At 44.2% G+C, this 15,278-nt stretch overlaps 1 long non-coding RNA gene and 1 pseudogene across 3 annotated transcripts; both read left to right on the plus strand.

Moving 5' to 3' along the window:
• The first annotated feature begins 1,662 nt into the window (after window positions 1–1,662).
• Window positions 1,663–1,781, plus strand: LOC123633786 (annotated as a pseudogene).
• Window positions 1,782–2,182: 401 nt separating this feature from the next.
• Window positions 2,183–9,130, plus strand: LOC123631963. Of its 3 annotated transcripts, none has more exons than XR_006733270.1 (4): window positions 2,183–2,382; window positions 7,289–7,953; window positions 8,332–8,379; window positions 8,727–9,130. It is a non-coding gene; the product is annotated as an uncharacterized LOC123631963 (long non-coding RNA). The 3 variants fall into 3 exon arrangements; XR_006733269.1 differs by lacking the exon at window positions 8,332–8,379 and having other exon boundaries at window positions 7,289–7,363; window positions 7,691–7,953; XR_006733268.1 differs by lacking the exon at window positions 8,332–8,379.
• The last annotated feature ends 6,148 nt before the right edge of the window (window positions 9,131–15,278 follow it).

Below are 15,278 nucleotides of genomic sequence, written 5' to 3' on the forward strand. Positions count from 1 at the left end.
CAGGGGATCCTCCTGCCTCAGCCTCCTGAGTAGCTGGGACTACAGACGTGAGCCACTAGGACCTGCTATTTTTTTTTTTGGTAGAGATGGGGTCTTGCAATGTTGCTCAGGCTGATCTCAAACGCCTGGCCTTAAGTGATCCTCCTGCTTCGGCCTCCCAAAGTGCTGGGATCACAGGCATGAGCCATCAGGCCTGGCCAGTGTCCCATTTTAAGGTTGTTTCTTTTGCTCATTCACTTAGTCACTCAATAAATAAATAAATATTTATTTATTTATTTTTTCCCCTTCTCCGTTTCCATTTGGAAATAGGTAGCATTTGAGAGTTACAAGAATGTGTGGTGAGCTTGAGCCTCACTGAGAGCATGGAAATCTAGAGATCGGTATGGAGAACCAGGGGGAGTAACAGCAAAATAATGTAAGGAAAAAAGAATTTAAGGACTATCTGATCTGGGAGAGGCTTACAGAAATCAGCGTTTTGGTTCCCTATTTATTGCTATTTCTGCATTTCATTAACTGGCAGGGATCCCTGCCTTAAAAGTATGTTGGGTGTAGTTGGGGAACATTGTTGACATTGAACCCATCTTGTGAGAGTGTTTTGGAGAAAATGAGAGTGTGCTGTGAGACGTGCTCTGTTTGCAAATTATCCATCCCCTGACTCGACCCCACTTGTTATTGATTTTGAGGAGCTGATGAGCAAGACAGGAATATGTATGTCTGCACATAAGATCTTCAGATCAGGCCACTCAATGTTCGACGTGGACCTTGAATCACACAGAAGGTATTCCAAAGGTAGAGAAAAATATAAAGCCTCCCGACACCCTGAAAAAAAATCCTGACCATCTCCCACCTCCCCCAATATGTAAGAAAAACCTGTATTATTTTGATAAGGAAAACCTCCGTCTATTACCTGGCGCATTAGTCACCGGAGACCCCACCCCTGGGGCCACCCCAACTTAATAAAAGTGGGAAAAATCGAGTAGACCAGGCTCAGAATTTGGTGGCGCGACCCCTCTGCGCCTGCTGGCGAATAAACCGTGATTCTACTCTCCATGTGCCGCTTGGTTTGTCCTCGGGATCACTCGCTGTAACAATTGCAAAAAAACAAATCAACAACAAAACAAACAAACAAACAAAACCCTCTGTCTTCACTGTATTTTATTCTAGTCTGTTTTATTGAGCTTTGGATGTTGAAAAAGTGAGGAACAAGGCTTGGTGAGGTAACACCTAAGCGAAGCGTACGGCGCAAGTTCAGACTTGAGCCTCAGACTCGATTCCAGATTTGCACACCGACTCCCACCCCTGCCCTACCCGGGGGCGTCACCGCTCTTGTCTCCCGTTGTTTTAAAAGCAAGTGGTTTTTAAAAGCCCCAGTCCTGCTCTTCGTGTTGGCCTTCGCCGGATTGCCGCTTGGCAAGCTACCGATCTAGGACAGCAAACTCCGCGGTGGCGGCCCACGGCAGCCCGCCCGGGTGGGCGAGGGCCCCTCTCCGGTCGAGGTTGCCGCTCCCCGCCCGCTCCGGGCTCCCGCGCCCACCCCGGGGCTCGGCCCCCGTCCCCGCCGCCGCCGCCCGGCCCCGCCCCTCTGCGGCGCCCCTCCCCCGCGGCCCGCCTGACGCTGCCGCGGGGCCGGCGACCAGCCACTGGATTAAAAATAGCGGCGTTGTGTTGTATGAAAGGAGAGAAGGTTAGCACTCCCCTTGACAAGGATGGAAGAGGCTCTCGGGCCTGTACAACACGCATACGGTTAAGGCATTGCCACCTACTTCGTGGCATCTAACCATAGCCGGGCGCGGTGGCTCACGCCTGTAATCCTAGCTCTGGGAGGCCGAGGCGGGTGGATCGCTCGAGGTCAGGAGTTCGAGACCAGCCTGAGCAAGAGTGAGACCCCGTCTCTACTAAAAATAGAAAGAAATTATCTGGCCAACTAAAAATATATATACAAAAAAATTAGCCGGGCATAGTGGCTCATGCCTGTAGTCCCAGCTACTCGGGAGGCTGAGGCAGTAGGATCGCTTAAGCCCAGGAGTCTGAGGTTGCTGTGAGCTAGGCTGATGCCACAGCACTCACTCTAGCCCGGGCAACAAAGTGAGACTCTGTCTCAAAAAAAAAAAAAAATAAAAAAAAAAAAAAAATAAAAAATAAAAAAAAAATAAAAATAGCGGCGTCGCCCGCCCGCCCCCGCCCTCCTGCTCCCGGCGCCGCCGCCCGCAGACCCCGCGCTCCGGTGCCCGCTCGGCGCCAGTATTTATTGACCGCCAACTGTGACGTCAGCTTGCTAAGCAGTGCGGTAGGGGTGAACAGGAACTAGGTCCCTGCCTTCGTGCAGCTTACGGGCCAGCTGAGAACGTCAAGGTTTAATGAGACATCACTTTGAAATGCGAAGTGAGTTACGATTTCATATTAAAATGTGCTATGAAATAATAAAATGCGCTATGAGAGGGGACACCTAATCTGGTGTGAGAGACAGCAAAAACCTTTCTAAGGATGTGACGTCTACTATGAGAACCGAAGAATTAGTAGAAACGAGCTCAGTAAAAGAGTGGGTGGAGGGTCTCTGTTTTATACAAATTGTTTCCAGTAGCAGAAAAAATGCTTCAGGAGACCATTATTACCTGAATACACAGTTATAGCCACTATTAAAAACAAAACAAGGCCGGCGCAGTGGCTCACGCCTGTAATCCTAGCACTCTGGGAGGCCAAGGCGGGAGGATCATTTGAGCTCAGGAGTTTGAGACCAGCCTGAGCAAGAGTGAGAGACACTCCCCCCATCTCTACTAAAAAAAAAAAAATAGAAAGAAATTAGCTGGACAACTATAAAAATATATAGAAAAAATTAGCCGGGCATGGTGGCGCATGCCTGTAGTCCCAGCTACTTGGGAGGCTGAGGCAGGAGGATCCCTTGAGCCCGGGAGTTTGAGGTTGCTGTGAGCTAGGCTGATGCCACGGCACTCTAGCCTGGGCAACAGAGTGAGATTCTGTCTCAAAAAAAAAAAAAATCCATAAATAAATATTACCTGTTAGGAGAATGAAAAAAGCCCCGTAGTGACTTCTTTCACTTAGCATATTATTTTTGAAGTTCACCAAAGTTGTAGCATGAAGTAATATCAGTACTTCATTCTTTTATGGCTAAATAATATTCCATTATATGTATAGATCACAATTTGTTTATCCATTCATCACTTCATGGACATGTGGGCCATTTCCACCTGTTTCTACCTTTGGCTATTAAAAATAATGCTGCTATAACATTCACATACAAGTTTCTGTGTGGACGTATATCTTCATTTTTCTTTTTTTTTTAAGACAGAATCTCACTCTGTTGCCTTGAGTAGAGTGCCGTGGTATCAGCCTAGCTCACAGCAACCTCAAACTCCTGGGCTCAAGCGATCCTCCCGCCTTGGCTTGTGGCTACCATATTGGATAGTACAGCTCTGTAATATTCAGTTATATAAATATACCACAAAGAATGTATTCATTCTTCTGTTTATGGATTTTAAAGTATTTCCAATTACTTTGTATATTGCTATATAAAACAATGCTACAATGAACCTACTTCTACATGCCTTCTTGAGCAAATGTGAGAGAGTTTGAGTATAAGCTTCTAAGTGGAATTGTATTATCAACTCAACTAGATATTGGGAAATGGCTTTTCCAGTTCATACTCCCATCCAATGTTAGACAGTTTCTATTGCCCTATAGCTTCATCAACATTTGATATTTCCAGACTTATCTTTGCCAATTTGATGGATATGAAATGTTATCTCATTATTTTAATTTGCATTTTCTGTTTCCTCTTTGAAGAATTGTCTTTCATATTTTTTTCAGTTTTTTCTCTTGGGTTGGTTGTATTTTTCATATTAATTTGTGGAAGTTCTCCATAAATTCTGGATAGTAATGCTTTCTTGATTATATGTATATACATGATATCCACAGTGGTATACCTTTTATTATTTAATTTAATTTTTACAGTATCTGTACAGTGATATGTATTTTAAAAGGTACAAAAAGATAACCAGGATTCCTCACAAAGTCAAACAATTGCCATATGACTGACAAAGATTCTCTCCTGACCAAACACTAGCCAGACTTCTCTGAACCCTTTCTCAACTAGGCCTCAACCTTGGGCAATAAAGACTTAAACACTAACACAGTTTCTAACAGCTCAAGGCCACATCCCTAGAAAAACCCTTGCTTCCTTTAACTGTCTGGCTGAGAAAACTCCGGGCTGCCAGAACAATGTACTGTTTGTTCTAGCCAACAACTGAAACCAGGGCTCCTGTCTCCCAGCTTCTATGGGTGGTTAGGAGCCTAAACTCCATAAGCTCCAGTTAGTGAGCCCAGTTGAGTTTAACAAAGACCAATGCCCCTCCCCAGGGTTTGTAATCTTTTACTTCTCTGACTCTCCTGAGCCCCCACTCACACACCTTTCCACTCAGTCTCTCTTTAAAACACTCAGTTACCCCTGTACAAATTTGAGTTCAGTTCATGCCAGACTCTTTTTCCTACTGTAATTGTGTATTACTGTTAGTATGTTAAGATCAGTACTTACCACTTTACCTGGTGTCTGGTTTTTGTTTTTTTTTTTAATCTTTAATATGACCCAGCAATTCTACTGCTAAGTACATACTCAAGAAAAATGGGCCAGGCACGGTGCCTCAAGCCTGTAATCCTAGCACTCTGGGAGGCTGAGGCAGGAGAATTGCTTGAGGTCAGGAGTTGGAGAACAGCCTGAGCAACGTCAAGACCATGTCTCTACTAAAAATAGAAAAAAATCAGCCAGGGGTCGTGGCATGCACCTGTAGTCCCAGCTACTCGGGAGGCTGAGGCAGGAGGATTGCTTAAGCCCAGGAGTTTGAGGTTGCTGTGAACTAGGCTGACACCAGGGTACTCTAGCCCAGCAGCAGAGGAGTGAGATCTGTCTCAAAACAAATAGACAGGCCGGGCGCGGTGGCTCGTGCCTGTAATCCTAGCACTCTGGGAGGCCGAAGTGGGAGGATCGCTCGAGGTCAGGAGTTCGAGACCAGCCTGAGCAAGAGCAAGACCCTATCTCTACTAAAAATAGAAAGAAATGATTTGGACAGCTAAAAAAAAAAAAAAATATATATATATATATATATATATATAGAAAAAATTAGCCGGTCATGGTGGCACATGCCTGCAATCCCAGCTACTCGGGAGACTGAGGCAGTAGGATCACTTGAACCCAGGAGTTTGAGGTTGCTGTGAGCTAGGCTGACACCATGTCACTCTAGCCTGGGCAACAGAGTGAGACTCTGTCTCAAAAAAAAAAAAAAAAATAGACAAACAAAAACAAAAAGAGAGCACCTTCTGTCCAGCGGGATACTATCTCTTCCTAGTTTGCAAACTGATATCACCAGTAAAGCTCTCCTTTCTTTTATTTGGCCATCCTGGTGGTCTTTTGGGTGACAGTGTTCTCACCACAAAATGATAATTATGTAAGGTTGTGCATATATTAATTAGCTAGATTTAGTCATTCTACAATGCATATACATTTCAAAACATCATGTCAGTGGGCATGCTGGCACATACCTGTAGTCCCAGCTACTCAGAGGCAGAGGCGAGAGGATCTCTTGAGCCCAGGAGTTCGAGTCCAGTCTGGGCAACATGGCAAGACTTTGCTTCTAAAGAAAACAAAGCAAAAACATCATGTTGTACACAATAAATACATACAGTTTTACCTGTCAATTTAAAAAATGAAATAATCCAAAAATAATAAACAAATAAAGTCTGGAAGGAATTGATAACATTATTTGTCTTCAGGGGAGGGAAGTATGTTAATGAGGGATGAAATGGCAGGGACGTTTTCCCATATATCTCTTTGCTTCTTTCACATTTTGAACTATGCAATGGTATCATTTATTCAAAAGTGATAAAATAAATTCTCCCAGCCCCAATCAAGTCCAAGGAAAAGGTTCAATGCTTGTACAGCCTATTTGGATTTTGGCAAAACCATATTTATTGGTTATTTTTTGAAACCCACCCACCAGGTTATTTTTCAAAAATAATCTTGTGTTTCTTCTCTGTGATGATTTTAGGTTTCTGAAGAATGTGAAATTTGAGTTTTGATACTGAAACTTCTACAATGAGCACTTGCTCAGTTCTCTACATTTTGTTTCATGTGGAAATGAAAACCCTTCAGGTGTGGCTAAAAAAGTCTGAAAAATACTTATAAGGCAAGAGCGAACAGACAAAGATAAAGTGAACATGAAACTAATCTGTAATGTGTGAGCTAATAAAGGAATCCAGTTTGGGCTGGGCACCATGGCTCACGCCTGTAATCCTAGCACTCTGGGAGGCCAGGGTGGGAGGATCACTCGAGGTCAGGAGTTCAAGACCACTCAGCAAGAGCGAGACCCCACCTCTACTAAAAATAGAAATAAATTAATCTGAACAACTAAAAATATACAGAAAAAATTAGCCGGGCATGGTGGTACATGCCTGTAGTTCCAGCTACTTGGGAGGCTGAGGCAGAAGGATCATTTGAGCCCAGAACTTTGAGGTTGCTGTGAGCCAAGCTGATGCCACGGCACTCCAGCCCAGGCAACAGAGCGAGACTCTGTCTCAAAAAAAAAAAAAAATGCAGTTTGAAACATGTTAAAGATGCTATATCTTCATGGATTCATAAAAATGTAGTAATATTGTTAGGCCCAGAGCCAAGAGAGAAACACACAAAGCCTCATGTGTAGCAAAATGCTGTTTATTTTGAGCCTCTGGGTGCAGAGGGGTGGAGGCCGAAAAAGGCGTTCATGAGAGAAAAGGGGAGAGCCTTGGGTTTTATAGGGGCTTTTTTCTGGGAGGAGTAAGTAAATGCTTTTCAAAAAACCAGGGAGGGGCCGGGCGCAGTGGCCTGTAATCCTAATACTCTGGGAGGCCGAGGTGGGAGGATTGTTTGAGCTCAGGAGTTCGAGACCAGCCTGAGCAAGAGTGAGACCCAATGTCTACTAAAAAAAATAGAAAGCAATTAGCTGGACAACTAAAAATATATAGAAAAAAATTAGCCAGGCATGGTGGCGCATGCCTGTAATCCCAGCTACTCGGGAGGCTGAGGCAGGAGGATTGCTTGAGACTAGGAGTCTGAGGTTGCTGTGAGCGAGGCTGATGCCACGGCACTCACTCTAGCCCTGGCAACAGAGTGAGACTCTGTCTCAAAAAAAAAAAAATACAAAACTGGGGAGGGATACGGAAAGTAAGTTCCCCTTTTGCATTTCATTTTTTTTCACATTTAATCTTCTTTCTCATACAATTCTAATATTTTGTGTCATTTCAGACCATCAAGTTTTATAAAATGAAAAATGACTGGAGAGGGGGGAGAGGAGGGAAACTGGCAATCAAATCCAAACAAGTAAGCAAAAAGCACACTTTTATGGTAAACCTAGAGTCAAGAATAGCTGTTTAGGTTGGAGTTCTTCTACCTAACATACTGTGTTGACTGTGCCTAGTCAATTCCTACCTTTGGGCCTTAGTCTTCTCAGCCACAAGATAAGGATATTAATAGTTACTGAACAGGAATAGTGTTAAGGCATGAAATAACACCTGTGACAAACACTTTATAAACTGTAAAAAGCAATATGAATTGTGGTGGTGACAGAGTAATAACATGTTAAATAACTTAATTATCTCATTTAATCTTCACAATCCTGAACCAACAACTACTGTCTGCATTATACAGATGGGAACCTGAAAAAGAATTTAAACAACTTGCCCAAGTCCACACAACTAAAAAGTGGCAAAGGCAGAAATTTGAAAGTATAACAGCAACGGTAACACTTTGGGAATTGATGGGAGGGGGTTAACATTTCTACAATCCCAGCAAAAGGTAAGCGGGAAGTACTAAGAACTCCTGGCCAGGACAGCACATCGGCAGCAACTGCGAGGTGGTGCAGAGGCGGGAGCTGTGCGAAGTGACCGGTATGCGACAGCATCAGAAGGCAGGTAAAAACTCCAGAACCAAGAGGGCTGAGATGCTTTCAACGGGGAGGGTGAGGGACAAAGATGGACAAGTCCGAAAAGAGGGAGGAATGAAGTTTGGGGACGCAAAACCCAACGGGGCGCAGGAGGGCCTCGAAATAGGTTAGAGGGCAGGGCCCCCCCCCCCACTAGCGCGCCGTGGCCAGGGCCCTGGGCGTGACGAGGGCGGACGCGGCTCCCAGCACGCCGCGCCAGCAGCAAAGCCGCAGTGCCCCAGCCCCAAGGGCGTCTCCACGGGCAGCACGCCGGGGTGCCCCGCGTCCCCTCACCTGGAGCGCTGAGTAACCAGCGGCAGTGGACGTAGAAGCCCCCTTTTTGCATTTCATTCCCTTATCTTCCTAGGGTCTGGCAAAGACTGCTGCCTAATACACCCCTAGGAAGGGGAGAAGGGTGAGTTTTATAGGAGGTTTGGGTAGAAGTTTGGGGACAGTGAATTCTTTAAACCTAACAAATAGTACAGAAACATTCATGGGAATGATCATCATATTCAGGCAAGAAGCTATGAGCAGGGACCCCTAGGGGCCCACTGGGCGCCCCAAGCATAGAAATAAAGGAAAAATCTTGAGTTCCTTCAAAGGAAATTCCAGGCACCTAGCCAGCCTGGAAAATTAAATGAGCAACCTGATAAGAAGGTAGTAACAATAGTCTCCCCAGCAAGCCAGAGTGGCAAGTGTTTTGGTTCCCTATAGAAACTAAAAGATAACATCATAATATATGTTCTTGATTTGTTTTTTCAGAAACCCCTACCAGATGGAAAACTCGGAGGATTGAACTCTAAAACCAGTTCTTTGTTCTAAATTTCTCCCTGAGGGGCCTGGAGAACATCCACCTTAACAAAATCAATGTTTAACCTCCATGTATTGATGTACTGTTTATTTACTTATTTATTCATTAGCAATCCTTTTCCAAGCACTGGATTGATTTACAATTTTGTCTGCAACTTCTGCTTTCCTGAAATGTGCCCCTGCCTTTAAAAACCCTGGCTTGTAAGCCATCAAGGAGTTTGGGTCTTAAGCATACATAAGCCGCCTGTTCTGCTTGCATGGTACCACGAAATGAAAATGCTTTTTAATCCCACTGCAGCTCTCAGTGTCAGTGCCTGGCTTTGCTGCTGCAGGAGGAATGGATCCCAGTTGGGTTAGGTAGGGGTTATTTCAGGGGAGGGAGGGAGGATGTCAGGAAGGGGCATCAACTGAGCCTGGAGTATTTTACTTATTTGAAAAATAAGGCAAACTGGTAGTGTACATTTAGTTTGTTTCGATATAAGATGTGGTATAATATGACATATATTTGGTCTTTGTTCCCTGTTCCTGTCACAGAACTAAAGCCCCTGGGATTTCTAGAGTGATAGGAGTGTCTTTGGTTATTGACTGTGAGATCCTTGTGATCACACCTGAGTTTATGCTAATGAGGTGATTTAGGGTGGGGCCCCTAGGCCAGCCTCAGGATTGGGTGGTCACCTGAGAGACCAAGTGATTAGAGGATTATAGATTTGTTTTTTTTTTTAACACTTAATTCAGAATGCAGTAGAGGATTATAGATTTGGAACTTTCAGCCGCATCCACCAACCTCCAGGAAAGGGAGGTAGGGCTGGAGACCCAGCTCTATAAAAACTCCTGAACAGGAGGTGATGAGCTTCCAGGTTGCTGAACACACGGTGGTGCTGGGAGGGTGGTGTGCCCTGAGAGGCCCTGGAAGATCCGAGCCTCTCCCCTTCCCCCACACCTTGCCCTGTGTATCTCTTCCATCTGGTCGTCCATCTGTGTCCTTTATAATAAACAGATAAATGTAAGTATAGTATTTCCCTGAGTTCTGTGACCTGGCCTAGCAAATTAACCCAAGGAGGGGTTGTGGGAACCCTGACTTATAGCCAGTAGGTCAGAGCACGGATCACAACCTTGGACTTGGCGATCGGCATCTGAAGTGAGGAGCAGTCCTATGGGACTGAGCCCTCAACCTAGGGGAAGCTCACGCTATCTCCAGGGATATAGTGTAACAGTGGGAATGGCCTGAAAAAGCGTAAAAATGTTTTCTGCCTCTTTAAAAGCTCCTCCACTCTTTTTGGGAATTACTACCTGCATCCCTGCTTCAAGCCAGTGGTCTGGAGGGGCAGGGGAGTGTCCCTTGTGCTCTGTACCACAGGAAATGGCTCAGCGGAACTGTCCAGCAGTTGGGATGAGGAGGTCACAGGATTGTCTTTGCAGGAGATGGGATGGATTAGAATCATCAAGTCAATAGCCTGAAGCTGGAAACCCTTCCTTTAAAAGTTCTTTATTTCTGCTTTTGATAGGACGATGGCATTTTAAGACAGGAGTCTCCATCCTCTTCATTTGCTGGCAAATTAATAAACTCCTCTTTCCTTTTCCTCAACCACTTGTCCTCATTCTTCTGATGTGGCCTCACGAGACAAGTCCCAAGCTTTCAGTACCAATAGTGTCAGAATTGAATGAAATTAGACGATACCAGATGGTGTCTGCAGGAGAACTGGTTGGTGTGTGGGGAAAACCTTCCGCACATCTGATCACAAAAGTGTTCTGTGTTGTGTAAGAGTATAACACGAGAAAATTGTTTGTTTTTTTCCTTTTACAGTTGAATAAGGGCATGGTGAACTAGTGAAGTTCATTATGGTTGTTTTATGTAGTTTTCTACCTAAATATTTTATAATTTCAAAAGAGAGAAAAGAGAAGGGAGAAAATTATTTTAAGCTTTAAGTGTGAAGGCCTGGATATGAGAGAGAACTAACAAAAGGCTTCTGTGGCCGGATTTTAGTGTGAGGGTGGATTTGCCCTGGAGAAGTCTGGCCAAATGTGCAGACTGGGCAAATGCTTATGTTAATTAGCTAGATTTAGCCAGTGGGCTGAGTCATCACACTGGACTGGTTAAACTATGGTGAAATAAAAAAATATGTAAGGCCTTCTTTTAAAAGAAAATATAAGATCAGATATATGAATTATTTTTTGAAGAATGGGAGTCTTTTTTTTTTTTTGAGACAGGGTCTAGCTCTGTAACCGAACCTGGGTAGAGTGCAGTGGCCCAATCATAGCTCACTGCAACTTTGAACTCCTGGGCTCAGGTGATCCTCCTGCCTCAGCCTCCCAAGTAGCTGGGACTACAGGAGTGCACCATCATGCCCAGCTAATTTTTAAATTTTTTGTAGAGACAGGGTCTGTCTGTGTTGCCCAGGTTAGTCTTGAACTCCTAGCCTCAAGCAATCCTTCTGCCAGGGTATCCCAAAGCACTGGGATTACAGGCATGAGCCAGCACACCTGGCCAGAAATCTGTTTTTAATTAGCAAAGAGCTCACTAGCTGGATTTGGAAAATTTCAAAAAACTTAGTACAGTTCTCAAAGTGAATGTATTTTTACTTTGCTCATCAGTACTTCTCACTGGGCAGGAACTTCAGAAAAGGGAGGTCTACATCTGTCATGTCCACTGCTGTATTCCGGCTGTCCAGCACGGCATGGCACTTCCCAGGGCTCCTGGGGCCAGACAGTCGAAACACAGTAGTGTTTCTAACATTGAATTTGCATCTTGCATAAAAATGAAATGAGATGTTATTAAGTGTAGCAATTTTTTTTCCTTTTATGACTAATATTTTCCTGAGGAGCAGTAACCAGGGAAAGGAAGATTGTTCCCTAGACTTCCTTTAAAGGGCATATCTTCCCTGGATGTTTGGCATTGCTTTCTGGAGTGGTTATGCACTGCACCCGAGGAGTGGCTATCTCCTGGAAGGCTGTCCGTGCAGGTGGAAGGTGTGGTGGTGCAGAGCGATGTCTCCCTGGCAGCTGGGACTAGGGACCAGAGAGGGAGGTCTTCATATCCAAAGGCAGGGATCTGGGAAAAGGGGAGTGTATGTGTAGACTCTGTTTTTTATTTAACATCTTACATTTCTCATCAGAGAAATGATAAAATATAGAAAGGCACATTTCTTTCTTTCAACTCAACATCTAGCCCACTTAAATTATTAGTTATTTCTGAGTCTGGATCTGTAACTTTGCATTACGAGAGACTCTCCAGGAACTTCGTTCAGTTCCATTTGTGGTAGTGGAATTTCATGATACTGGCACATGGATAGAAATGACATTCCTATAGAGGTTTTGTTAGGTAGATACTAAGGGGCCTCAGCTTTCCTGGGGTCTGGGGACTGGAACAAGTGCCCTGCTTCAGATAACCGCCACCGAGGCAGGAGGAGGGCACTGCCAATCAGAACTCAGCTTGCTAACCGCAAAAGTGCCAGGTATTTCCAGAAGAAGAAATTCCTAGAAAGCCAAGCAGCACAGGTGCAGTAGGGTCTGGAAGGTGACCAGATGACCAAAAGTAACCTTAGGCCAATCATCATGTCGTTAGCATACATCTGCATTGCGGTCTCCGCCCCCCCGCAGTGGGCTTTCAAAAAGGCTCAGGGAAAATGTGCATGTGTAGTAAGACTCAGGTTCTATAACTAACAGCTGTCCACCAAGGTGATGAATGAGCCATGCCTGCCGGGGAGGGTCCGACCCAGTAGATATAAAATAAAACTGTAGTTAACAGAGCCTTCTGTAGCAATAGGGGCCCTTTTGAGCTCTGTGGCAAATGTATCTTGCTTTTTGCCCAATAAACTCTGCTTCTGGCTTGGTTTGCTAATGGCGTGTCCTGTCATTCTTCGGCTTGGAGTGCACCAAAAACCAAAGACAGATCGCAGACCTGATGTGGCCTAGTGGTTAGGATTCCTGGCCTTCAGCCAGGCGGCGCAGGTGTAGCTCCTGGTGTGGGATCCAGACTGAGACCTGACAGTTCGAGATGACACATACGTGGTGTCTGGCCTCTGAAAGTGACCTCAGGCCTGATGATGTCACACAAGCATTCTCAGCCCAACTTGCTTCCCCTCCTGTCTTGATCTGTGCCTTTTGCCAGTCTGGGAGCATTTGATAGTTTGGGAACGAAGGGAGTGGAAGGGTGAGATGGGAAAAGAAACTCCAGCCATTTGTTTGGAGCTAATGTCAGGAGCTCTCTTATCCTTCTGAGAGCTGGAAAGTCACTAAGGAAATAATTACTACACGGACTGAAAAATCTCTGTTAGTCTTTGGGTAGAAAAATACAAAGAAAAAAAGACACTGGAGTTTCCAGTGTCTCCCACCTGACCTTTGTGTCCTCAAAAGCATCTCAATTGGGAGGGGAGATTTACTTCTTGGTCTCAAGGAAAGCTTTTAGAAATATCTCTTCTCTTACCTAGTATTGTAACCACATTAAATGACATTTGAAAACATAGTGAGAAGTTTTGCATTTTGATTATTTTTCCACATTCTTTTCCTTATGCATCTTTTTCTCCAAACATAATTTTGGATGTAGTGTACAGACAATGTGGTGGTCTTTTTCCTTCCTTTGCATTTTAAATGCTTTCCTTTGTGGAGAATAAAGATGTCATGATGTGTTGTCTTTTTTTTGTTTTTTTTTGTTATTGTTGTTGGTTGTTTGTTTTTTGTTTTTGAGGCAGAGTCTCCCTCTGTCACCTGAGCTAGAGGGCCCAATGGCGTCATCATAGCTCATACCAACCTCAAACTCCTGGGTTCAAGCCATCCTCCTGCCTCAGCCTCTAGAGTAACTGGGACTAGTAGATGCATGCCACACTTGGCTAATTTTTCTATTTTTAGTAGAGACAGGGTCTCACTCTTGCTCAGACTGGTCTAGAACTCCCGACCTCAAGCAATTCTCCTGCTTTGCCTCAGCCTCCCAGAGTGCTAGGATTACAGATGTGAGCGACCATGCCTGGCCCATGATGTGTTTTTAAAAGCAAATGTGCTATATAAAATTCCTAGGATCTTAATGTCCCCCAAAATTCATATGTTGAAACTTAATCGCAAAAAAAAAAAACTTAATCGCAATTTTGGTGGTAGTAAGAGGTAGGGCCTTTTGTGAAATGATTAAGTCATGAGGGCTTCACCCTCATGACTGAATTAATGCCTTACAAAAGGACTGGAGGGAACTAGCTGTGGCCCTTTTTTGCCCTTCCTCCTTGCACCAAGTAAAGACACAGCATTCCTCTCCTTTGGAGGATGCAGCAATAAGTTTCCATGTTAGAAGGAGAAGCTGGACCCCTCACCACACACTGTGCGTGCCAGCACCTTGATCTTGGACATCCCAGCCTCCATATCTGTAAGGAATAAACTTCTGATGTTTATAAATTACCCAGTCTCAGGTATTTTGTTATAGTAACAAAAATAGACACCAACGAATACCATTTCATTTTACTTATACAGGGGTGGGGAACCTGTAGCCTTAAGACTACATGTGGCTGTCTGGGTCCTTAAGTTCCACCTTTTGACTGAATCCAAATTTTACAGAACAAATCCTTTTATTTTTATTAATACATTTTTGTTCATCTTTTATATTTTTATTTTTTTTAAATGAACACATATAAAATACCAATGAATAAAATAAGTTTCAACAAAATAATCCTCCCAGATTGACAGGCACAATTAGAACATTAGTCAGCATTAAGAGCTAAATTGACAGCTGTTAAACTCATGATTTAGTTCTAACTTCCCCTGCCTGACTGGCACCACTACTGCATGAGGCTGTTTTATGGGGTTGAGTATGCCAGTCTGTTACTAGCCTTTGACAATGGGTGCACTGTGTTTCTGTTTGAAGTGGAATTTGTGGATAGTTGCACAGCTCAACAGTATGTCTTAATTGTGTCCGCTTAACAGCCCATCATGTCAAAGAAGACCAAGAGAACACTGAAAGAAGAAAACAGACTTTTTAATGAAGATTGGGAATTGCAATATCATCTTGTTTCTGCTACAGATAAGGTGATTTGCTTGCTTTGTGATACTGTAATATCAACATTAAAGAAATTCCATGCTCTTTGGCATTATAACACTCATAAGGACCACTAATATTTTAAATTAGAGGGAGAAGCATGAAAGGTTGCATTGCATGGGCAGGCACAGTGGCTCACGCCTGTAATCCTAGCGCTCTGGGAGGCCAAGGTGGGAGGATCACTTGAGCTCAGGAGTTTGAGACCAGCCTGAGCAAGAGTGAGACACCATTTCTACTAAAAATAGAAAAATTAGCTGGGTGTGGTGGTGCATGCCTGTAGTCCCAGCTACTTAAGAGGCTGAGGCAGGAAGATCACTTGGGCTCAGGAGTTTGAGGTCACATTTGATGAGCTAGGTTGATGCCAGGGCACCCTAGCCCAGGTGACAGAGCAAGACTCTGTCTTAAAAAAAAAAAAATCATGACATCACATTCAAATTAACATTTCAGCCTCACCTAGTTGATATCACCAGGCCCCTAAAGAACTATAGATG

Source organism: Lemur catta, chromosome 2 (genome assembly GCF_020740605.2).
Source record: "Lemur catta isolate mLemCat1 chromosome 2, mLemCat1.pri, whole genome shotgun sequence".
NCBI classification, from domain to species: domain Eukaryota; kingdom Metazoa; phylum Chordata; class Mammalia; order Primates; family Lemuridae; genus Lemur; species Lemur catta.